This window comes from Ornithorhynchus anatinus, chromosome 5, assembly GCF_004115215.2.
Source record: "Ornithorhynchus anatinus isolate Pmale09 chromosome 5, mOrnAna1.pri.v4, whole genome shotgun sequence".
In the NCBI taxonomy this organism is placed as follows: domain Eukaryota; kingdom Metazoa; phylum Chordata; class Mammalia; order Monotremata; family Ornithorhynchidae; genus Ornithorhynchus; species Ornithorhynchus anatinus.
Window position 1 is genome coordinate 29,163,949 of NC_041732.1, and position 24,696 is coordinate 29,188,644.

General features: G+C 42.2%; 1 long non-coding RNA gene across 1 annotated transcript; it reads left to right on the plus strand.

Annotated features, from left to right (window-relative positions):
- Positions 1 to 641: 641 nt before the first annotated feature.
- Positions 642 to 24,176, plus strand: LOC114812262. The gene is made up of 3 exons (XR_003759923.2): positions 642 to 766; positions 2,062 to 2,098; positions 23,724 to 24,176. It is a non-coding gene; the product is annotated as an uncharacterized LOC114812262 (long non-coding RNA).
- Positions 24,177 to 24,696: the final 520 nt, after the last annotated feature.

Sequence of the window (24,696 nt, forward strand, 5' to 3'; positions counted from 1 at the left end):
CAGTGCTGTGGGGAAGGGAAGGGAGAGGTGGAGGAGCAGAGGGAAAAGGGGAAAAAGAGGGTTTAGCTGCGGAGAGGTAAAGCGGGGGTGGCAGAGGGACTAAGCAAATATGCTGAGGGTGGATACTGGGAGAACTCCTGGAGGTGTTTACTGGAGGACTTGAAGATGGGGAGTGAGGCAAGTGTGGAGGATTTGAAAAGGACAGGAGTTCCAGGAAGGGAGAAGAACCTGACTGGAGATGAGAGAGCTGAAAGTGAGTTACACTAAAAACGTTATCTTAGAAGGAGTGAAGATTTTGGCCCAGGGTGAAAGGAGTGGATAGGTATAGAAGGAAAGGGCTTTAAGTTAATAATTAGGAGTTTCTGCCTGATGGTTTGGAGATAACTGTGTACTGTTTGGAGCTTTTTGTGATGAGGATGGGGTATTCTGAGTGATATTTTAGAAAACATGATTGGGCTTTGCCTACCCCATTGCTTAGTACTTCACAACTAAACATTCACAAATGCCATCAGCATGATCATTAGAATGAGGAGACTCTGGAGGGAGGGAAACCAATTAGGAGGCTGATGGGGTAGTTTCAGCCCAAAGATAAAGTGAGCTTGAATCAGTCCAGGGGCCATCTGTGTGGAGGGGAAAGGGGAAGATCCAGGAAATATTGGCAAGGGAAATCCAGCAGAATTTAGTCAGACTAAATGTGGAAGATTAAAGACAAAGAGGAGGTAAAGAAGAAACAAGCCTGCTCACGTCTGTGACGGGAAGGATCATGGTATGGATGACCATGGTGAGAAAGTCAGGAGGAGCAGTAGAGTTAGAAAAAAAGATGTGGAGTTGATTTTTTCTTTTCCCATATTGAGATGTCCTGAAGGCAGCTGAAAAGGTCTGGGCTGGTGAAATAGATCTGGGAGGTGGTGAAGTAGATTTTGCAAATGAGGGAGCCAAAGCCACGTGAGTTTATGAGTTTCCTCAGGGGAGAGTGTATGTAATAGAATGATGGAAGTAGGGGACCCAGACCAAAGCCAAATGGGACACCCATAACTAAGTGAAAGTGTGGGGTGGGGAAACCTTGTTCCCCCATTTTTAAAAAAATGTACTTAATTTAAGGGTAATGTATTGTACCCCAAGTTCATTCAATTGTATTTGAGTGCTTACGGTGTGCAGAGTACTGTATTAAGCACTTAGGAGAATACAAAATAACAATAAACACATCCATTGCCCATACTAAGCTTACAGTGATCCAGTGAAAAGAGCACAGTCCTAGGAGTCAGAAGACCTATTTTCTAGTCGAATTGTACATTCCAAGCGCTTAGTACAGTGCTATGCACATAGTAAGCGCTCAGTAAATACTACTGAATGAATGAATGAATGAATAGTCCTGACTTTGCAAGTAAGTGAAACCCTGCTTGAGGCTCCACCATTACTGGTGGCATAGACACAAAATTGGTGATCCCATCAGGAATCCTGATATATCACATGCTAATGAGGATGCTAATTGTTAACATAATTATTATCAATAATGTATTCACTCGGGCTCTTAATCATGAAATTTCAAGTCTGAGATTCATCCATTTTTCTCTCTGGGAGACATCAGCATCGTCATCTGATCACCACCCTGAGTTATTTAGGGGTCAATATCACTCACTACTATTTCTAATTTGAAGGTTTCACTTATATCATAGCTACTTTCATCCTTCATATATTACAATACCAATTCTAGACTCTTCTCTGTTATACACCTATTCATTACTATGGAATAGGATCAATAGAACTTTTATAATGGTATTTAGTTTAGAATTTTGTTAAGCATTATCAAATTATTTATAATGTGGAATCAACTGCAGCCGAGAAAGCAGTGGCTTAAAAATAGTGATCCGGAAGATAGTCTTACTTTAAATATTTTTACTGAGATATTTTAGCAAATTAAATCCTTGGAATCCCTAAAACAAATAGCAACAAAAAGATGAAAAGAAAATACTTTCCCTCTGATGCTCCTATAGAATATTTCTGAAAAAAAGATGGTGTTTTTGGTATGATTCTTATTTTGTTTTTTGTTTTTTCATTAAGATGGGGTTTTCAACAGATTGACATCATTATACACGAGGTAAGTATGAAACTGTCAATCCAGTAACTGTTCTTTAAAGAACTGGCAATAATTGTGTGGCTTGGTAAACTCATTTCTTTACAGATGAAGAAACATGGAACATGTCTTCATGTGTGAAAATTATTGGTGCACTCCCAGCAAGCAGATAGAAAAGTAAGAGTAGGGTGGAGGACAATTTAGATCAGTGTGTGGGCTGTATAACTGAACAAAAGGGGCTGCCTTAAACACATGCTGAAGATAGAAAATAATATTAGTAATGGTATTTTGGCCAAGAGGCATTCTTGGAACATTTTACAATACAACGGGTACCTTAGAAGAAGTCACAATAGGGAGATGCTCTTTTGGATAGAGCAAAGGATTTATTTCTTGTAACTGATACTGTGGAACATGAAGAATAAGCATCTGGTCTTAATTCCCATTTTTCAGATGAGGCAACTGAAGCACAGAGTAGTTAAGTGACTTGCTCAACATCACACGGCAGATAAGTGGAAAAACTGTGATTAGAACCCAGGTTTTTCCTTCTGTGACTTTTTAAAATGTGGCTTTTTAACTCTGCCCTGAAAATTGAAAACACATAATTAATTCATCACACTTATTGAGTGCTTACCTTGTGGAGAGCACTGTACTAAGATATTGGGAGAGTATACTATAACAAAGTTGGTGGATATGTTCCCTGCCCACAAAGAGCTAAAACACTGATACCTCAGAATCCTCACTCAGGATGCCATTTTAAAATTATGGATACTCAAGTGGTATCCAGGAATTCCTGGATCACCAGGAAGCCAAAGGCAGAAGAAAAATAGCACAAAAGTAACATTCAATCAATCAATGGTATTTATTGAGTGCTTACAGGGTGCAGAACACTGTATTAAGCACTGGGGAAAGTTCACTACAAAAGAGTTGGTAGACATGATCCCTGCCTTGCTAGATTCTCATTCTTCTTCCCTAGCCTCTTAGTTCCACGTCACTCCGTTACAAATTTAAATTAAAAAATCAAAAACAAATTGGAATCCAGGAAAAATCTTAATCGCTTTAAAACCTCATCCGCTCATTGTATCTCAGTCAGGTTGATGACTAATGTTTAGATTAAACCAGATTATTGAATAAAACTGTCAAAAGTTCCTATAATTTTTTTCCAAAGTTTGGCCCCAAAAATGTAATGAACTATGCCCTAGTTATTTTTTTTTCAATCAATCCTTAAGATGTTTTAACTCTTAGTACGTGTTTACCACTTCTGCTGGAGCAAGCAGGTGCTGTTTCCCACGTTGTTAATATGCACTGCCACCTAATGGTCTAAAAGCGAACTGCGGCTAACTTGGTTATTTCAACAAACAATTCCCTCCATGTTGTTATGACGGAATGCCACAGGCATCTGAGGATAACCTTCCCCCTTTCTTTCCACTACCAAATAAGGGGATCTCCCCTCCCTGATCCTGGGCCTCTGGAGTGGAAAGGAGAGATCCTAGAGAAAGATGGTCTCTGTATATACATTCCCCCAACAGTTGTTTTTGCTGTTGAAAATAAAAGGTACAGAAAGACAGAGGAGTTAGACATGCTGCTATTATGGCTACTCAGTCTTAAAACAAAGAACAGGAGCAGATAGATGTAAGAAAATTTAGATAATTACTACACAGACAGTTTACAGACGAAAGCATGATCGATCAATCAATCAGCTGTACTAAGTGCTTGGGAGAGTTCAACATATCAATACAAAAAGCACATTCCCTAACCACAACGAATGAAAGTTTAGCGGGGGAGGCAGACATTAATATAAATAAATGAGTTACAGATATGTGCATAAATGCTATGGGGCTGGGAGGGGGGATGAATAAAGGGAGCAAGCCAGGGTGACGCAGAAGGGAGTGGAAGAAAAGGAAAAGAGAGCTTAGTCAGGGAAGGCCTGTTGGAGCAGATGTGCCTTTAATAAAGCTTTGCAGGGAGCAGAGTAAATGTCTGTCAGGTATGAAGACGGAGGGTGTTCCAGGCCAGAGGCAGGATGTGGGCAAGAGGTCGGCAGCAAGATAGACAAGATTGAGGTACAGTGAGTAGGGTTGGCATTAGAGGAGCGGAGTGTATGGGCTGGGTTGTAGTAGGAGAGTAGCGAGGTGGGGTAAGAGGGTGCAAGGTGATTGAGTGCTTCAGAGCAGATGGTAAGGAGTTACTGTTGGATGAGGAGGTGGATGGGCAACCACTAGCAGTTCTTGAGGAGTGGGGAAACATGGAATGAATGTTTTTATAGAAAAATGATCCAGGCAAAAGAGTGAAGTAAGAATTAGAGTGGGGAGAGACAGGAAGCTGATACAGTATTGAAAGTGGGATAGGATAAGTGCTTGGTTTAACGATGGTATTTGTTAAGCGCTTACTAGTAGATAGTGCACACCCTTGGGAGTCAGAAAAACCTAGATTCCAATTCTGGCTCCACCACTTGTTTGCTGTGTGATCTTGGACAAGTCATTTAATGTGTCTGGGTCTCAGTTAACTCATCTGTAAAAGGGGGATTAAGACTGTGAGCCCCATGTGGAACAGGGACTGTATTCAACCTGATTATCTTGAATCTACCCCAGGACCTAGAGCAGTACTTGACACATAGTAAGCACTTAACAAATACCATTATTATTATTGAGTATTAATAATAATAATACTAACAATAACAACAGTAATAATGATTGTGGTGTTTGTTGATTTCTTACTATTTGCTGAGCACTGTATTAATTGCTGGGTTAGGTACAAAATGATTAGGTTGGACACAGCCCTTTCCCTTGTGAGACTCAGAGTCTAGGAGGGAAGGAGACAGGAATTTAATCTAAACTGTACTCTCCTTGTGTGGAGGAAATGTGTCTACCAACTCTGTTAAATTGTACTCTCCGAAGAGCTTAGTACAGTGCTCTATGCCCAGTAAGTGTGAATAAATACAATTTATTGAGTGATAATCCTGTTTTACAGATGAGGAAACTGAGGCCCAGAGACACTAAATGATTTGCCTAAGGCAAGTAGAGGAACTGGAATTAGAACCTAGGCCTCCTGCCTCCCAGGATCAAGCTCTTTTCATCAGACCATGCTGCTTCCAAGTTTTGAGTGGTTTTAGGAGGAAGTGAGATGGAAGAAACATTTTAAGGTTTCTTCCTGGCCTTGGATTTTCTGTTTTCAAATCCTATCCAAATTGTATTAATTGTTTTCACTACAAACAACAAATATTTACTGAGTGCTCATTGCCTGCACAGAAGCACAGTGATAAGGGAGTCTCCCACTGGGAACAGCAGATGAACTTGGGTCCTGAGAATTCAGGGCCAAGAACCCACATAGAAGAATTGAGTGTAGTGTCAACGGCTCACCCAGGGGCAGTTGCACTTTCTCATCATTAAACAGTCAGAGACAGAATGCAACCAATGATTAGCCAAGCAGGGGTGCAAAACATTGTGAAGGGCACTTTCCGGCCAGAGCATGGGCCCGGGAGTCAGAGGGCCTGTGTTCTAATCCTGGCTCTGCCACTTGTCCGTTGTGTGACCTTGCACAAGTCGCTTAACTTCTCTGTGCCTCAGTTCCCTCGTCTGCAAAATGCTGCTGAAAACCCATTCTACTTCCTACTTAGGCAATTAGCCCCATGTGGGACCTGTTTAACTTGTAACTACCCCTGGGCTCAGTACAGTGGAGAGCAGTATGGCATAGTGGAGACCTCATGAGCCAGGGAGTCAGAGTATCATGAATTCTAATCCCAGCTCAGTCACCTGTCATCTGTGTGACCTTGGGCAAGTCACTTCACTTCTCCGTGCCTCAGTTCCCTCATCTGTAAAATGGGGATTGAGAATGTGAGCCCCATATGGGGCAGGGACTGTGTCCAGCCTGATTTGCTTGTATCCATCCCAGGGCTCAGTACAGTACCTGGAAACATAGTAACTGCTTAACAAATACCAACATTATTATTATTATTATTATTACAGTGCTTGGCACACAGTAAACACTTAACAAATACCACTATTATAATGATGATAATGGTGATGAAGTCTCATCATGTAAATGATGACCAGTAATGAAGACTTTGGGTAATGAAGACTGTGGGGACAATCCAGAGCCTTCCCCTGGCAGCAGGCTGACCCGCTACCTTCCCCTTCCCCAGCTGCTATCTTCCCCCAACAGTATTCCAATTAAATTTTGTTTTTCTTTCAGCCCCTGGTATTAAACTATTTCAGACAATTGTATCTGTCAATCAATCAATGTTAATTACTGAGATATGCAGAGAACTGTATGAAGCGCTCGGGAGACTACAATATACTATCGATCAAATTCTTGGTATGGGTCTTACAGAGACTAAATGAGGGATAAGTTCCAGCATTATTTAATGAATTTTGACAAGTTCACACAGAGGATTCGGATTTCTCTTTTGCTGAAATTATCTGAATAATGGGTCAACTTTGGCTTCTCAGTCATTTGCTCTGGTAATTCTTCTTGTTCACCATATCTGTACTTCTGCATATTAAACTGAGAGGTCCTCTTTCTTTCATTATTCCTCATAACAGCCACCATTCATTCTCAGAGATCACTATTGGAGAACCTGCTGGGAATTATTCCATTTTCCAGCAAAATAATAATAATAATTCTGGTATTTGTTAGCACTTACTATTTGCCAAGCACTGTTCTAAGCACTGGGGTAGATGCAAGGTAATCAAGTTGTACCACGTGGGGCTCAGTCTTAATCTCCATTTTACAGATGAGGTAACTGAGGTACAGAGAAGTGAAATGACTTGCCCAAGGTCACACAGCAGAAAAGCGGCAGAGCTGGGATTAGAACCCATTTCCTTTGACTCCCATGCTGTCCATGTTCTTTCCACTAAGCCATGCTGCTTCAAAACCATCAATTAAAGGGACCTGCCCAATTTAGGCCCAGGACTGGGTTATAGATTTTTTTATTGTATTTGTGAAGCACAGTCTAAGTCCCAGGTACTGTACTAAACCCTGGAGTAGATACAAGTTAATCAGGTTGGTCATAGTCCATGTCCTATGCAGGGCTCACAGCCTTAATACCCATTTTACAGATGAGGTCACTGAGGAACAAAGAACTTAAGTGACTTTCTCAAGGTCACACAGCAGACTAGTGATGGAGGCAGGATCAGAACGCAGGTCCTTCTGACTCCCAGGCCTGTGCTCTGTCTACTGGGCCACACTGCTTTTCAATTTCCCATCAGTGGGCTTATGACAACTTATCTGTCCGTCTCCCCCGATTAGACTGTAAGCCCGTCAAATGGCAGGGACTGTCTCTATCTGTTGCCGACTTGTCTATTCCAAGCGCTTAGTACAGTGCTCGGCACATAGTAAGCGCTCAATAAATACTATTGAATGAATGAATGAATGAATGAATGAACTTATCTGAAAGTCAGGTAAACTGGAGTAGGCCACATGTCCTGGAGGAAAGAGCAATGGAACTGGGAGCCAGTAAGCCAAGCTCATAGCTCCAGCTTTGCTACTGGCTTGCTGCGTGGCTTTGGACAACTCTCATAACTGCCCTGAGACTCAATTTCCTCATTTATAAAATGGAGATAGGATAGATTATGAACCTTGTGTAGGTCAATGATTGGGTGTGATCCGATAACCTGGTATCTAACCAAGACTTAGTAAATAGTAAATGCTTAATATATGCCATAATTAATCAACAGACACCCATATTTTGAGGTCTTTGAGTACAGTTGTCTTTTAAGCAGATGTTTCTCCATTTGTTTCAAATCCTGTCCTATTTTCCTCCTCATTGGTAATGGTGGTGGGTGAAAAGAGGACTAGGGAAAGACAGCATACAAATCAGGAATCAAAGCACGAATTCTATTGGCAGTCACACAAGATTCCACTATGTGCTTGAGTGTTTTAGGGGTCCATCCAGAAGGTTTCATTCAAAGGCACATCATACTGCTTTTAGCCATCTAACAGCTGGACTTATTTAGAGTGGGACAGCAGAGAAATAACCATTCATACAACATTGTATGTCAGATGTTCATTGAAGACAACTGCTATTTTTATTGAAGTAGAAAGAGAAAAACCTTGCCAGTCTACTAAGTATTTCTGCTGACTGCATACCTAGAGCACTCTGAATGAAACTATCCAAGTTAAGCTGAACAAATATTATTGTTCTCTGTACCATCTTTTAAAATGAAAGCAAATGCCTTCTGGCATTAGTGCACATGGTATCGAAGGATTGTCTTAAAAGGATTCTTGGTGCCTTACCATTTTTAGCTAAAAACATCTTGCTGTTTAAAATACTTTCTCAACTATTTTTTCATATGTCTTCAAAGCACCAATCAATCAATGGTATTGATTAAGATCTTACTGTGTGCAGAGCACTGAAGTAATACAACTCTAGTACCATAATAATAATAATAATGTTGGTATTTGTTTAGTGCTTACTATGTGCCAAGCACTGTTCTAAGCACTGGGGTAGATACAGGGTAATCAGGTTGTCCCACGTGAGGCTCACAGTTAATCCCCATTTTACAGATGAGGTAACTGAGGCACAGAGAAGTTAAGTGACTTGCCCACAGTCACACAGCTGACAAGTGGCAGACCTGGGATTCGAACCCATGACCTCTGACTCCCAAGCCCGGGCTCTTTCCATTGAGCCATGCTGCTTAGAGTTGGTAAAGGCAACACCTGCCCACAAGGACTTTGCAGTCTAGATGGGGAGACAGACATAAAAATACATTTGCAGATAGGGAAAATGGCAGAGAAGCAGCATGGCCTGGTGTGTAGACCATAAGCCTGGTAGTCAGGAAGACCTGGGTTCTAGTCCTGGCTATGCCACTTGTCCGCTGGGTGTGACCTTGGGCATGTCACTTAACTTCTCTGTGCTTCAGTTTCCTTATCTGTAAAATGGGATTAAGACTGTGAGCCCTATGTGGCCAACCCAATTATCTTGTATTTACCCTAGTACTTAGAACAGTGTCTAGCACATAATAAGTGCTTAAAAAATACCACAATTACTATTATTATGGCAGGGGATATGCTGAAGAGTGCAAGGTTATGAGACAGGGAGGAAGGTAGTATATGTCTACAGTAATGGGAAAGTGTGAGGGAAGACAGGGTTTGGGTGGAAAGGTGAAAAGTTATGTTTTGGATAGGTTGAGTATGAGGTGTAGGTGGGACATTCATTCAATTGTATTTATTGAGCACTTACTTTGTGTAGAGCACAGTACTAAACCCTTGGGATTATACAGTACAGCAATAAACTAACACATTCCCTGCCCACAATGAGCTTACAGTCTAGAGGAAACATCCAAGTAGAGTTGTATTGAAGGCAGGAGGAAATGCAAGACTGCAGAGAAGGGGAGCGGTCAGAGTTGGAGAGGTAGATTTAGGGTAACCTGCATAGAGATGGTAGGTGAAGCCATGGGAATGAATGAGCTCTCCAAAGGAATGGGTGTAGATGAACAATAGAAGGGGATCCAGAACTGAACCTTCAATTACTGATGACTGCATCAGCATTCTTGCTGAGCTCCCTGCCTTCTTACTTTTCCACTCCAGTCCAGTCTTCACTCTGCTGTCCAGATCATTTTTCTAAAAAAAGTAAGTCCATGTTTCCCCACTGCTCAAGAACCTATAGCCCTGCATCAAACAGAAACTTGTTACTATTAGCTCTAAAGCACTCAATCATCTTACCCTCTCCTACCTTCCCTCTCTGATTTCCTACTACAACCCAGCATGCTCACTTCATTCCTCTAATACCAACCTACCCACTGTACCTTGATCTCATCTATCTCACTGCTGTCAGCCCCACAGCACTTATGTATATATCCTTAATTTAGTTTAATGTTTGTCTCCCCGCTAGATTTTTAAGCTCCTTGTAGGCAGGGAATGTTTCCTAGCAACTGTTTTATTGTATTCTTCCCAAGAGCTTAGTACAGCTTAGTACTGAGCTCTGCACACAGTAAGAGCTCAATAAATAAGATTGATTGGTTAATTGAAACATCCCCACAGTTTGAGGGTTGAAGCAGGGGAGGAACCTGTGAAAAAAGCTGATAAGGAGCTGTCAGAGAGGGGGAGAACCAGGAGAGGACTGAATCGATGAAGCCAAGGTTGGGTAGTGTTTCCTGAAGAAAGGGGTGGTCCGCTGTGTTAAAAGCAGCTGGGTAGTTGAGGAGGATTAGGCTGTGGACTTGACAAAAAGGAGGTTAAGCATGGCCTTAGATAGGGCAGTTTCCATAGAATAAAAGGGGTGGAAGCTAGATTTTAGCCTATGACTATGGAGGTACTATTATTATTCTCATGGCTAGTTTATAGAAAGGGAAACCAACAAGGTTAAAGAGGTTACGAGACTTGCTCAAGGTCACACAGCAAGTCATTGGCAAAACAGGGACTTCTGTCCCTCCTTATCAACTCTCCCACCTCCATCCCATTGCCCATTGCTCCAACCCTTCTCCTTTTCTGGAATTCCTTATTTCCTTAGCTTGATTAAATCATGACCCTCCCTTCCATCAAAATCCTCCTAGAAAGTCACTCTCTCCAGAAGTATTTCTAATTCCCCTACTTCCTTGTCATGCTATCTCACAGTCGCTTCAATGTCCATGTTTTTAATATGTTACTGATATATTCCCATGTGTCCCGTGTGGCTTTTACTTATAAAGAGCCTATCACTCTTCATTATGGTACACGCATCAATTTGTGTCCACCACCTACTGAAATGTCAAGTGCTCTAGGACAGAGATTTTGTTTTCTAATTCGTGTGTGTGCTCCCGAAGCACCAAGAACAATGCTATGCACATAGTGTATATGCTGTCCTTCAGTGTCAAAAATCATGCTATTTTGGAGAAATTTTTATCAGAATTTATGTGTACTTGGAGTGACCATTGATAGCCCTAGAGAATTCCTGACTCCTTCAGTGACCTGTGGCTGTGATTGATGGACTTCAGGAGGAGATAGGAGCTTTGCTCCTCTAGCCACATTGCCTAGTCTTCTTTGGCTTTTATTCTTTGTAGTTATCGTTGTTCTTGCCTTTTACATTTTTGTTGTTTCAACTTCCCTTATGTGTCTGTCACCAGTTCCCCTTTCCCCTGCTAATTCTTAGATTGTGAGGACCCAGACCAGGTAATTCTTTCCAGTGTATTATTTCCCAGTGCTTAATACAGTGATCTGCTCCCTTTATTCACCTCCATCCCAGCCCTGAAGCACTTCATTCATTTATTCAATCGTATTTACTGAGCGCTTACTATGTGCAGAGCACTGTACTAAGCACTTGACACTGAACTAAGCGCTTATGTACATATAGTAATTTATTTATAATAATGTCTGTCTCTCCCTGAGACTATAAACTCTTTGTGGGCAGGGAATGTGTCTGTTTATTGTTATACTGTACTCTCCCAAGTGCTTAGTACAGTGCTCTGCACACAGTAAGCACTCAATAAATACGATTGAATGAATGTATGATTGAATGAATGAATAAGATATACCCGCATTACATAGATTAAGTAACATAATAGTGTCTTAAGGATTTTAAAAAATGATTTGGGAGGGAAATTGGCAGAGCTTGTTGTCAGGATAACAATGACCTCCTCCCTTGCTCCAAAGCCATTTCATTCCCCTCCCAGGTCCTTGGGAACGTAGACACTGTTTCTGAGCCATGAACACTGAAACACAATGACAGGAGTCCACAGGGAGGGAAGCTCGAGGTTTAAAATAAAAACACTAGACATAAAGGCATCTGGTTCCATGTTAGTACCTAACAGGGGAAAGATGAGCTGAAAACTGCACTGTCTGGAAAAAAATCTGATGAATGCCCACCTAAGTTTGTTGATAAGGCCAATGCATAACTCACAATTCCATCCACATCACATGCGTGTAAGAATTACTCCCTTTGGAAGCAACAAAGAGGCAGTATGGTCTAGTGGAAAGAGTATGGGCCAGGGAGTCAGAGTTCCTGAGTTCTAATTTCAGTTCTTCTGGGTGACCTTGGGCAAGTCATTTAACTTCCCTGGCCTCAGTTTCCTCATCTGCAAAATGGGATTCAGTACCTGTTCTCCCCACTATTTAGACTTTGAGCCCCCTGTGGGATGGGGATTGCGCCCAATCTGATTACCTTATATCCACCCCAGTGCTTAGACTATATGCTTGACATCTAGCAAACAATAAATACAATTATTAATTATCATTATTTTTATTCTTATTTTGAACTATTGTATTTGTACCTCCATACTTAGAACATTGCCTGGCACATAGCAAGCACTTAATAGTGTGCTTGAGAAGCAGCGTGGCTTAGTGGAAAGAGCATGGGCTTGGGAGTCATTTGGTCTTGGGATCTAATCCCAGCTCTGCCACTTGTCAGCTATGTGACTTTGGGCAAATCACTTAATTTCTTTGGGTCTCAGTTCCCTCATCTGTAAAATAGGGATTAAGACTGTGAGCCCCACGTGGGATAACCTGATTACCTTGTATCTCCCCCAGTGCTTAGAACGGTGCATGGCACATAGTAAGCACTAAAAAAATCATCATTATTATTATTAACAAATATGATTTTTTAAAAAGAATAAGGATGGGGGTACTTGAGAAGTTTGTGCTTTGTTAAGTTACGGCCCACCATAAGAAGTGATGACTTTCAGGCCATTATTTTATGGGAAATTCATGGGTTGCTTCTTCAGATTGGTTCCCCCAGATGGATCCTGATTGTCAGGTGTGAAAGAAAATGGCAGCAGCACCATCACCTTCCACAAGGCATTTGCCAGGAGTTTCATGTCAATTGCTTTTACATTTCTTTAGCCTTGTCCTCTGCTGCTGACACTGAAGGCTTTCTTTTTAAAACTAATTGATTTGGGGGTAATATTAGGATCATAATGGAATCTCTTCCTACCAGGAGATTCCAGGCTCAGTGCCCCCTTTCAGCCAGGGCCAGAGAGTGGACCTGGGGCTGGGATTGGGATGACAGCTGGTCTTGGAGAATACTCCCCGGATCCAGTGCTCTACACATAATAAGCACTTAACAAATACCAATATTATTATTACTTTCATCCCAAATCTTTGGGGATCAAGGGGTGGAGTGGCATGGGAGTAGGGAGCTCAGACCCACCTGCACCGGACTCACTTTTTCCCCTCTGAAAAATACAGCAAATGCTGGGCATAGTAGAACAGGTTCCACCTGGGAGTGGCGGATGGGACAGAGTTTTCCCCAACACAGTTTGGACCTCAGCTCACTTCTGGCAGCGGCGACACTATAGTAGCAGCTGGAGCATTGGCCAGAAATTTCATATTTCATCATTTAAAATGTCCTAGAATCCTTGAACAAAACAAGATCATGTTTTTGTTTTAGAATGTGTGTAATGAAGACTTTCTGGCCAACTGTACCTGAGCGGAGAATGGGACCTCTTAGACCATGAGGTCTTCATGGGATTAGGACTACATCTGATCTGATTATAATGTCCCTTCCCCAGAGTGCGGGGTCCAGAGTAATTGCTAACAATCCATGAACTGCTTAACAATTACTTTGAGACATATCATGGCCCGGGCCTGGGAGTCAGACGTTCATGGATTCTAATCCTGGTTCCACCACTTGTCTGCTGTGTGACCTTGGGCAAGTCATTTAACTTCTCTGGATTTCAGTTACCTCATCTGTAAATTGGTGATTGAGACTATACAGCATAGACTGCGCCCAACCTGATTAGCTTGTATCTACCGCAGCACTTAGTATAATGCCTGGCACCTAGTAAGCACTTAACAAGTACCATAAAAATACCATTATTATTACTATTATTTTCTATTTTCTAACTAGAGAAGATGCTGCTGCAGCATGGCCTAGTGGATAGATTATGGGGCTGGGAGTCAGAAGGTCTTGGGTTCTAATCCCAACTCTGCCACATTCAATATTCAATAGTACTTATTGAGCGCTTACTATGTGCAGAGCACTGTACTAAGCACTTGGAATGTACAAATCGGTAACAGATAGAGACAGTCCCTGCCCTTTGACGGGTTTACAGTCTAATCGGGGGAGACAGACAGACAAGAACAATAGCAACAAATAGGATCAAGGGAATGAACATCTCATCTGTGTGATCTTGGGCAAGTCATTTAACTTCTCTGTGCCTCAATTACCTCATCTGTAAAAAATTAAGAGTGTGATTAAGAATAGGACTAAGAGTGTGAGCCCAATGTGGGACGGGGATTGTGTCCAACCTGATTAACTTGGACTAACTCAGTGCCTAGCCCAGCATTTAGCACATAGTAAGCTCTTAACAAGTACCATAATTATTATTCTGATGGAATTACAGATGTCTGGGAAGATTCTTTCTCAACAATTAAAATGTTTTTAATGAAGGAAGGAAAATAAAAGGGGAGCCAACCACAGAAACTATTTGTAAGCCCTCCCCTACATCCCAGGGTTAATTTACACAGGTGTTCCCCAGGTGATGGGTCACCTGGGCTACAATGTGCGCTATTTGCCAATTTACCTCAGCATAAGTACTCCCAGTACTGATGTTATGTCCAGTAGCTGCATGTAACTCCTTTCCCTCCTCCTCTTGATAACTCAGAGTGAGTAAGTAGGGTTAGGGATGTTTTTTCCATTTTGTTGTGTTAAAGAATGTAGCCTCTGTAACCTCTCGCCAGAACACAGAAAACAATACCCCAGAAAGCTGATATTTAATTAATATCCATTGAAATAAAAATTTTTTAAATCAATAAGGAACACACATTGGTACATTGGGAACCAGAGTGATGTCATCACTAATTACTTCAAAATCTCCTATAGTACATCTTTAAAAGACATGAAGTCAGCCAAAAGCAGCACTCGGGCCTATCCCAATTCTCAATTCTCAACACCCTGGGGTTGAGCATTGCAATTAAGCCAGGGTACGTCTGGGTTAAGTTGTTGACTTTCAGGTGGGAGGCTGGAATTGAGAATGTGAGAAGCAAATATGTTCTGCTGGTAGTCAGGTAGCAAGAGGAATTGGGTTCTATTCCGGGCTCCCCTGCTTATCTGTTGTGTGATTTGGGGTAAGTCACTTAAATTCTCTGTGCTTCAGTTACCTCATCTGTAAAATGGGGATTAAGATTGTGAGCCCCTTATTGTTAATCCAACCTGATTAGCTTGCATCTACCCCAGGGTTTAGTGCAATTCCTGGCACATAGTAATCGCTTAACAAAAACCATGGAAAAACACACACACAAAAAAAAAAACCCCAGACCTTCTATTTTCTGATAAGATATGCTTTCCTAAAGCCCAGAATTTTCCAAGAACACAACAGTGGTGCAATGTGGGATGTAGATGTGGGCCTTTTTCCAGTTTCCACTTCCTGAGATAACTTGGCTTGAATTTGTGATCCAGTTTTTAGTAGCATTAGAACAGAACCATTCTTGATTCATTTCTTTATAATGAGCGTAATGAAATTAGAGTAAAATTGATCATGGTAGGGAAAATTTGAAAATAATCAAGAAACAGGTTGAATGTGTCTTTAATTGTTTAATTCAAATGGGATAATTTGATCCATTAAATGATAAACAGGAAAATCTTGAGCATTGGTTTTCTAACTCTTTAATTTTACTTGTCTATAATTGTGTGTCTGTGATTTTGAATCAAATGATCTGTGGGCAATCAGCAGTTAGTTCTTAATGAGTGTCCAAATGAAATACCTCATATCTACCCCAATGTGACGCATGGATCTTTGGCTTATTAAACATGCCCTATAATTTAACAGTGCCTGGCCAAAAAATGTGGAGATTAGCCTTTATTTTAGGTTCAGAGAAAAAAAATGTATAAGTACTGAGTTTCTTGTTTTTTTTGAAAACTGCACACTTGCAAAAACAATCCTCCTGACTAAACAGATTTTCCTTGTGACCTCCCTTTTCACATTCACGATTAACAGCAGAAAAACATGAGTTTAAAAATAGTCAGAGGTATAAATACTGCACACAATCCTCCACACCATAGCAGTCCCACCTATCTCAGTGATGGAATTTTTGTTCCTCAGTGATCTATTCCCTCCATCTTTCTCTCTCATTCAATTTTTCCCCCGTAGGTGAAACAACAGAGGGTGTGGCCATTTCCTTGGAGATTATCTTGATGTAATCTGAATCTAAGAAAAGAAACTGTCCCAGAAAGGAATTGAGGAAGTATGTTTTCCTTCTTCCTATAACAGTTTAAAAAATGGTGAGAATTTATTCTTAGAGTTGATAACCAGTGTGTGTAGGAAGGGTTCTTTGGTGATTTTAATTCATCTGTTCTGTTCCGTTTTACCATATTTTCTGCAGGCCTCTGTGGTTTAGGTGCCAAAAAAGTTATGTAAAAAAGCTTACAGAAAAACTATTGTGTGTAAAATGCTCCACCTAGAGGCCAGCAGAGCATTAGCAAAAATACCTCCAGATGCCAAATGTTGAGGAAAATTTTTAATGAAAATAGTACTTGATATTTCTTTTCAATTATTTATCTACACGCAGCCAAATCTCCCTCTTTCAACCTAGAAATTGCATCCTTCTAACCAGGTTTATTTATGAAAGAGCATACTAAATAAGATGATCGATCAAGCGCCTAGTATGTAGTAAAAGCTCATTAAATATCATTGATTGTAAACATCTTGCAGGGCAAACAGGCAAATTCATTTTCCCTACTAATCGGAAAGAGCTCAGTGTAATTGTGAAAATACTAATTTCATGATTATTCTTTTTTTGGAGTATTATTCCTGTAACATTCATATTTACTTTTAACTCCTCTATATTACTTTACTGGGTTGAATGGGTTCTTCTGTGAAGTAATTTTATTCTTTCATCAGACAGTCATTAGCTAAATTTCACACTGATCTTCATCTGTAAAGGTTTCTGCATTTCACCAAGTCCTTCTAATTAACTCATCCATTCAATCTTGTACTCTCCCTATTCTTGTTGATTTTATGAGCCTGCAATTTGCTACTGGCCTCTCATAATATTTACACTGATGTTTGTAAATGTAGTTTGTTATTGTAATTATAGACTGTGGTATCTCGTAGCACTGTTCCCATAATTTCTCTCTCCACATTTAATTGTGTAGCATTACCTTCCTGCTTCATTTCCTGTTTAACTGTTGGACTGCTGATCTGTCATTCCTCCATCTGGCAGAAAACTCCCGTTCAGTTGCTTTTTCAGCATTTTAAAGCTGAAAAACCCCAGTGGTGCTGAAAGCTTAATACTGGGAAAGGCAGACTGCATACAAGCATCTGGAATGTTCAGCACCAGGCAGCAGTGCCCAAAGAGAGCCATTAATTGCCTCGCCACCCACCCCCTCAGATGAGAGGATTGAGTTTGGGTGAACCCTCTCTGGTCCTCAGACAGTGGCCCCAAGGTTTCTTTTGGGAAGTCATGCAAGTAGGAGAGGGTGCCTTAGAGCCTACTTGATCTGAGAGGGGTTTCCCACCAAGGAAAACCCTTCTTTACGCAGTGTGTGGTCAGCATAATGAAAATTGTTTCCCCAGAAAGTTGAACAGGCTGAAAACATCACAGAATAACAAGTTTTCCAGTTCCATAATGTACCAACTCAATACCTGTTCTCTAAGACTGTGAGCCCCATGCGGGACAGGGACTCTGTTTATGTTTGACCTGATTATCTTGTATCTACCCCAGTGCTTAAAATAGTGTTCCATACATAGTAAGTGCTTAACAGATAACATATTACTCTTCGGTGATTTCATAGTCTTCAAATTCCTGTATCTTTTCTATTGTTTTTCCACATCCTCCAAACTCCACTTTCTTCAGATTCTCTCTCCTTTGTGTTGTTAGCATCCAACTCGCTTCCTTTCATCCCTTATTTCCCAGCCTTTTTCCTGCACTGGCCTCAGTCTTTTCCCCAAGAAAGGTACACCAGTGCATCAACATGATTCCAAATGGAAAGGGGGATGCTTCAAACTTTTAAGGGCTCAGTATTAATCAAACAATCAAATCGATCAAGCAATAGGATGTGTTGATCACTTGCTGTGTGTTGAGCACTACACTAAGCCCTTGAGAGAGTACTAAAGAATTAGAAGACATGATCCCTACCCTCGAGGAGTTTATGATGTTGTGGGGGTTACAGACGCAAAATGAACTGCAGATAGAATGAAGAAGAGAATAGAAAGGTAGGTATGTGCATGAGTAAGTGCTTAAGTAGTAGAGTGTGTGGACTGATATTGTGCAGAAGTGGTGGAGTCATGCTAAGGTGCTGAGGTGGTAGTAGAGAGGATGACATGAGGAGAAGAAATTTTATTCGGAGCTTCCCTCCCAGGAAATATTCTGGGTTCATCATGTCCAAATCTTCTCCCCTGGGAAGCTCTCAAACAGCAGTCTCCGGGATTAGATGTAGTCTGTGGACTAAAGTCAGACAAAAGGAGGACAAAAGAGCTGTCCAATAAGGTGACTGCCTTTCCAATATTATTCTTTTGCCCATGGTTTTGTTTTTTCTAACCTCTATAGTCATCCTGTAATACCTAGCTTGTGGCTGAAGTATTGTATGTTGTGGGCAGGAAAGTGCAAGTTGTTATATTATACTCTCACAAGTGCTTAGTACAGTGCTTTGTGCACAGTAAGCATTCAATAAATATGATTGAATGAAAGAATGAATAAAGAAAAAGCTAAGGAATCGAAATTTCATTAGACTAAGTTTCCCCACTAGACTGTACGCTAACTGTGGGCAGGAATGTGGGAATGTGTCTACCACCTGTTATATTGTACTCTCCCAAGTGCTTAGTACAGTGCTCTGCAAACAGTAAGTGCTCAATGAATATGGTTGATTGAATATGCCCATTTGAAAGAAAGAACTCTGTCCTTTGTTTTCCTTTAGAAATAACATCCATTTGTCTAAAATGTGGTACATGTTAATACTCAAGCCATTTCTTCAGCCTTGTTTTTCTCCCATGTAAAATTTAAGTTATTATAAGAGCTTAATATTAAAGGTTCATTGTACTTTCAAATTATTGTGGTGACCTTCTTTTGCATCACCCTGATTTGCTCCCTTTATTCACCCCGCCCCACCCCTCAGCCTCCCACCACTTATATATACACATCTCCAATTTATTATTTATAAATATATAAACTTAACTTCTCTGTGCCTCAGTTTCTTCAGCTGTAAATTAGGGATTAAATACGTATTCCTCTTCCTCCTAAAATCATGAGCCCCATGTGGGATAGGGACTGAGTCCATCCTGAATAACTTGTATCTACCCCAGCACTTAGAACAATCCTTGAAACATAAGAAGTGTTTAGCAAATGCCATAATAATGCAGTGCACGCAGTAAATGCTCAATAAATATAATTGAATGAATGATAATAACAGTAGTAATAATTGACCACAATACCTATACAGAGCACGTATTTCCATTTTTTCCCTGGTTCAGACTTTACCTTTCATTAAAAACTGGTTGGGTGCAGCATGAAAACAAAGACCAGTTAAGCAGGTGTTTACCTTCCTTTAACTCCTGTCCATTTTGGGGCCAGCAATGGACAGACAGCATGCTAGAGGTACTGGGGTGAGGGTACCTTGTCTGCCCAAATGAATCCAGCTCTGTGTGGGCCCAACGGGGCTCTGTAGGCTGGACTTCATTGGACCAGTCAGCCAGATGTGGTTCATGCAAGGCTCTGACTTGAACTGACTTGACATCCCACTTGAACTGGATTGGAACCACATGTTTTGGTCCCAGCTCTGCTTAGGTCATCCCACTCCTCTAAAAACTCCAGTGGTTGTCCGTCCACCTCCACATCAAATGCAGACTTCTCATCATTGGCTTTAAGGCACTCCATCACCCTGCCCCCTCCTACCTCACCTTGCTACTCTCCTGCTACAACCCAGCCCACACACTTTGAGCTTCTAATGCTCACCTTCTCACTGTGCCTTGATTTCATCTCTCTCGTTGCCAACCCGTAGCCCACATCCTGCCTCTGGCCTGGATCGGCCTCTCTCCTCAAAACTGACAATTAGTTTCCCCAGCTTCAAAGCCATAGTGAAGGCACATCTCCAAGAGGCCTTCCCTGACTGAATACCCCCCTTTCCTCTTCTCCCACTCCCTTCGGGATCTCCCTGCCTTGCTCCCTTTGTTCTCCCCACCCGCCAACCTCACAGCACTTTTGTACATAGCCGTAATTTATTTATTTATATTAATGTCTGTCTCCCCCTCCCCTGTACTGGAAACTCGTTAAGGGCAGGGAATGTGTCTGTTTACTGTTGTATTGAACTCTCGCAAGTGCTTAGTTCAGTGCTCTGCACACAGTAAGTGCTCAATGAATATGGTTGAATGAATGAATGAATCTTCGGGGGCGGATTGGCCTGAAGACTTTTTGTTCTGTTAACAAATCCAGGGCACTCTTTTTCCTAAATACCTGGCTCTAGGTCACTGCCACCTCTGCTGCTTCCATTGTATCCAGGAGCTAAAAGAGGAAGTTGATTATGCGAAGCAAAAGGAAGATCCTGCCAAAGGGATTGATGGCAATTGAGGGACAGCATGGACCAGGAATCAGGAGATCATGGTTCGATTGGCAAAGCTGGGACTGGCCAGTCAAGTGATTCTGGGGAAGTCACTTAACCTCCCTATGCTTCCATTTCCTCATCTGTAAGCTGGAGGTGACACTGGCATGGCCTAGTGGAAAGAGCACAGGCTTGGGAATCAGAGGACCTGGGTTCTAATGCCGGCTCTGCCACTTGTATGCTGTGTGATCTTGGGCAAGTCACTTCACTTCTCTGTGCCTCAGTTACCCCAGCAGTTAGATGGGGATTAAGACAGTGAAACCTACGTGGGACAGGAACTGTGTCCAACCTGATTATCTTGTATCTACCGCAGAGCTTAGTACGGTGCCTGGCATATAGTAAGCGCTGAACAAATTCCACAATTATTATTATTCCCTCCTAGAATGTGAACACCATGTGGAGCAGGGTCTGAATATGAGCTGATTATCTTAAATCTACCCTAACAATGAATCAGTGGTATTTATTGACTGCTTACTGTGGGCAGACCATTGTACTAAGTGCTTAGGACAGGTCAATATGGTAGAGTTGGTATACATGATCCCTGCACAGTCTAGAAGGGAAGACAGAAATTGAAATACATTACAGATAGGGAAATGGCAGGATATAAGGATATGTACATAAGTGCTGTGAGGCTGAGGGTGGGATGGAAATCAAATGCTTAAAGGATACAGATCCAAGTGCATAAGTGATGCAGAAGGGAGGGTGAGTAGGGGAATGAGGGCTTAGTTGAAGAAGGCTTTTTGGAAGAGATGTGATTTTTTGAAGGTGGGAAGAGCGGTGGTCTGGATAAGAAGAAGTAGGGAGTTCCAAACCAGAAGGAGGATGTGGGCATGAGGTCAGCAGGATAGATGAAATCAAAGGATAGTAAGTAGGTGTTAGCAAAGTGAGCAAAGTATGTGGGCTGCATTGTGGTAGGAAGTCAACAAGGCAAGGTAGGAGGGGAGAGCTGGTGAGTGCTTTGAAGTCAATGGTAAGGAGTTTCTGTTTGGTGCAGAGGTGAAGGGGTAACGATTGGAAGTTGTTTTTTTTTAAGAGTTGGGAGAGGTGGACTGAATGTTTTGGGTTTTTGTAATGTCTAGGCAGGAGAGTGAAGTTTGGACTGCAGTTGGGAGAGACAGGAGTTAGGTAGGTCAGTGAGGAGGCTGATACAATCAGTAATGATATAAGTACTTGAGAAAGTTGTCTAGACCTGCTGCCTCCACTTTCTCACCTCCGATTCAATCCTTGACCCTCTGCAATCTGGCTCCTAACCCCTTTCTTCTTCAAATGCCATCTAGTCATTTCTGAACCCATAGCAGCCAGCTGCATGGGCACACCCTCTTCAGAATGTTCCATCTTTGGTCATAGAGTCATTCTGGTAGATGCATTCGTAAACGAATAATGATACATTTGTGTAACCTGACCCCTTTACCGCACAGAAATTGCCCTCTCTAAGACCACCAAAGACCTCTTTCTTGCCGAATAAAGTGTCCTGTACTGCATTCAAATCTTCCTTGACCTCTCAACTGCCTTCAACACTGTGGACCATCCCCTTCTCCTGGAAATCTTATCTAACCTTGCCTTGCCTTCAGTGATACTGTCCTCTCCTGGTTCTCCTCCTACCTCTCTGACCACTCCTCCTTGGTTTCTTTAACTGGCTCCTCCTCAGCCTCCCACCCGCTCAAGGTCCCTCAAGGTTCAGTTCTGGGATCGCTGTTATTTTCCATTTCCACCAACTCCTTGAGAGAACTCATTCACTCTCATGGCTTCAGCTATCATTTTATGCAGATGATTCCAAATCTACCTCCCTAGCTCTGACACTCCTCTGCAGTCTCGTATTTCCTCCTGCCTTTAGGACATCTCTACTCGAATGTCCTGCCAACACCTCAAACTTATCCTTTGCAAAACAGAACTCCCCACCCAAACCCTGCCCTTCTCCAAACTTTCTTATCATTATATACACCACCACTATCCTCCTTGTCTCACAAGGCCATGACTGTGGCATTATCCCTGCCTTAGCTCTCTATTTCAACCCACACATTCAATGTCACAAAATCCCGACGGTTCTAACTCCCCAACGTCTCTAAAATTTTCCCCTTTCCTCCTCATCCAAACCTCTGCCATGCTAATCTACTCTAGTGCTTAGCACAGTGTTGGGCACATAGTAAGCATAACTGACTAGCAGCAGGAACAGTGGGGGTGAGGAGAGCAGCAAGAATGAGTGGGGCCTGTGGTCCGAGTTTCAAGAACATGGGGTTCTGCACCAACTTCTGCTCTGCCCCATACAGTGGTGCACTATTATGATTATTGCTGGGACTTTAGGCTTCAGGCTGAGACATCAAACCGTGGAGCCCAGGTTCCAAGGCGGGCCAGCAATGGATGAGTTGCCCTTCCAGCCAGAGGAGTGGCTTTCTCTCCTGATGTCCTTCTTGATTGCACATTTGAAAGTGGGTCCTCTCTCAGAGCAGGACCGAGCTCTATCTCTCACCTTCCGCACTCCCACCACACTAGCCGGCTCTGTCGTCCTGTTGAACCAAATGGGAAGGTGGCAGCCGAGATCATTCATTCATTCAAACGTATTTACTGTGTGCATAGCAATGTACTAAGTGCTTGTGAGAGTCTTGTCTTATGCTATCGAGTCATCTCCTATATAGTGAAGCCATAGACACAACTTCCCCAGAACACCCCAACTCCATCTGCAATCATTCTGGTAGTGTATCCATAGAGTTTTCTTGGTCAAAATTTGGAAGTGGTTTACCATAGCCTCTTGAGTCTTGAGTCAACTTGAGTGTCCGTCCCTCAACTCTTTCCCATGCTGCTGCTGACCAGCACAGGTGAGTTTTGACTTGTAGGAGATTATCTTTCACTCCCTACCCACTGCCTAAGCTAAGAATGGAATGGACAGGCCTCTTCTTGACTCTCCCTCCCATAGTCGAGACTGGTAGAGTACTGGAAACGTTCCACACGTGACCTTGAGAGGAGAGCTTGTGAGAGTACGCTATAACAATAAACAGACACACACCTCACCCATAACGAGCTGACAGTCTAGAGATGAGCTTACAGCCTGCTAAGAATTTAAATCATCCTAGATCCCTGTTTCCACTCCACTTGGAAAACATCAAATGCCAGAGTAAGATGAAGTTGTATTTGTGACAACAACTGATCTAAACAAAATATTAAGGCCTGATAAAGTAATAATGTGGTGCCTCTTGTTCTATCATCAATTTTTAGGATCTCACTGAATTTGTCTCCATGAAGAAGGAAGCAGGGAGTCCAGTTTTGAAGAGAGGAAAGATGGGTGGTAGAAGACCCAGAGCCACGTAGTCGTATCCTGTGGGCTGACTTGCTCTTTCTTTTACCTTGCCTCTGTATGGACTTGATAATGTCTTCTGTACGGGCAGAAGCCTTGGTATGGTCCAAGTGTAAGTATGGAAGCCACCAGTGGCTGAGATGGACTTCCAAAGATTCTGTTAGGAGTCTCGATGCTCACTCTTTGAGGTAGCTGGAGTTCCTAGTTCTGCGGAAGCTGCCCTATGCTCAACCAGGTTCGTGTCTGAGGTGGGGTAAGAATATTCTTTAGCATGGAAGAGACCTCTGTATCCTTTGGAGCCAAAAGAAGAGAATGGTTCATCCTCTGGAAAGTGACTTCTGCTTTATTTGATTACATTTTCTGTTTGTAATTTAGATGACAGCGTTTCAATCCACCAGATCATTTGACAATCTTTCTTGTTTGGGGGGGATTTGGATGACTGAAATGATCACATTCCTCGCCACACCAAAGTGAACAATTAGCATTTACTTTTGTTCTATCTTTTAACCAGATAAAACAACATGACAGTTTGAAGGAGCAGCATGGCATAATGGATAGAACCCGGGCCTGGGAGTTAGAAGTTCATGGGTTCTAATCCCGGCTCTGCCATTTGTCTGCTGTGTGACCTGGGCAAGTCACTTCACTTCTCTGGGTCTCTGCCAGGTCCAAACTCTTTCCACTAAGCCATGGTGCTTCACTGCGCAGCATCCCAGTGGGGACAGTGCTAATGGGCCAGGCAGACTACTGTTTGACCCAATTTCCCCATCAGCTCCGGCTAGGGGGTAGATGCCCCGTTCTCATTAGAGAACTTAACCCCTGAGCTGAGTGGTGTATATATGCAGAAGAGCCCCTACATCATGGCCAGAGAAGCAGAGTGGTCTAGTAGATAAAGCA